This window comes from Microtus ochrogaster, chromosome 5 (genome assembly GCF_000317375.1).
Source record: "Microtus ochrogaster isolate Prairie Vole_2 chromosome 5, MicOch1.0, whole genome shotgun sequence".
NCBI lineage: Eukaryota > Metazoa > Chordata > Mammalia > Rodentia > Cricetidae > Microtus > Microtus ochrogaster.
Window position 1 is genome coordinate 75,390,724 of NC_022012.1, and position 1,213 is coordinate 75,391,936.

The 1,213-nt window shown below is 45.8% G+C and overlaps 1 protein-coding gene across 2 annotated transcripts in view; it reads left to right on the forward strand.

The window, feature by feature from the left end:
- The window catches only part of Dis3l (DIS3 like exosome 3'-5' exoribonuclease), a 38,005-nt gene that overhangs the window by 17,451 nt on the left and 19,341 nt on the right, over positions 1-1,213 (forward strand). The window lies entirely within an intron of this gene.

The window sequence follows — 1,213 nt, forward strand, 5'->3', positions numbered from 1 at the left end:
ATTCTGTTCTGTTTACTCCTCCCACCTATGTTTTAACCTATCAGGGCAAGCAGCTTCTTTATTTAATTAACCAATGACCTTCCTCCATGGGGGGGGCAGTTAGTGCTAGGAATTGAACCTAGGACTTTGCTTGTGTTAGTTGTCTATCATGTGCCTTTAATTCCAGCACCTGGGAGGCAGAGACAGGGTCTCTGAGAGTTTAAGGAGAGCCTGATCTGCAGAAAGAGTTCCAGGGCAGTCAGCACTATGGAGAAAGACCCTGTCTCAAAAAAATAAAAAGATCAAGATAGCTTAATGATCCTGTAGTACTGTTCCTATCCCCAGATGCAGTGACACTGCACGGCCATCACCGCAGACGCTCCAGACCCTGTGTTTTCACACAGTTGTCACCCGCTATAGCTACGATCTTGCTGTGCTGTGGATTTTAAATTATTCCTCCTAGGCAGCCCCAGCCCTGACTTCTGGTTTGTTGCAGTATGCTTAAGCTGCCATACAGGGGAAGGAAGCAGCCTCTCTGAGGTCCCACTGCTAACCTGTGCGGCTCAGCCTGCAGCCCAGGCTGTGTTGTAAGAATTCCTCTGCACTGCCTCTGTGTGCTCTCCTGTGGTCACGTTTCAGGCAGATTGGGGGAAACAAAGCATGAAAGGAAGAAGAAACCTTGATGGTGCAAATGGGTGGCTGAGTAGAAAGAGGCTGAGTAATAGTGGCTCCCAGGGTCTTTGTTCATCAGCTCCTCTTCAGGTTTGCATCCCATGTGTGCACTTTGTATGCACACTGACCACTCTTTTGTCTACACAGTACCCTGAAAGAATTGAGCATAATCCAGTGTAAGCTCAGTTACATGCAGGAGAGTAATACCTACTTTGAAAGGTGATGGGATAGAGAAGGATTCAAAACAAAATAGCAGAAGGGTGAAGAGTGATCGTTATACATTATGTACCTGAGTGAGACTGTCAACAAATTTAAAAACTTTTCAAAGAAAATGATGAAGGGGACCTTACATAAGCACATCATCCAGTGTGCCATGGGAATAGTCTTAGTTTACCCCCAACCTGCAGAACACAAGAAGTTTAAGCCAAACATGGTGCCACCTATAACCCCAGAGCTCAGTAGATTGAGACAGAAGGGTCACAAGTCTGTGGCCAACCTGTTCTACACAGAAAGAAAGAAGCTGTTTGACATTCCCTTTAGAAGGAAGAAATTTGTTTTGGAG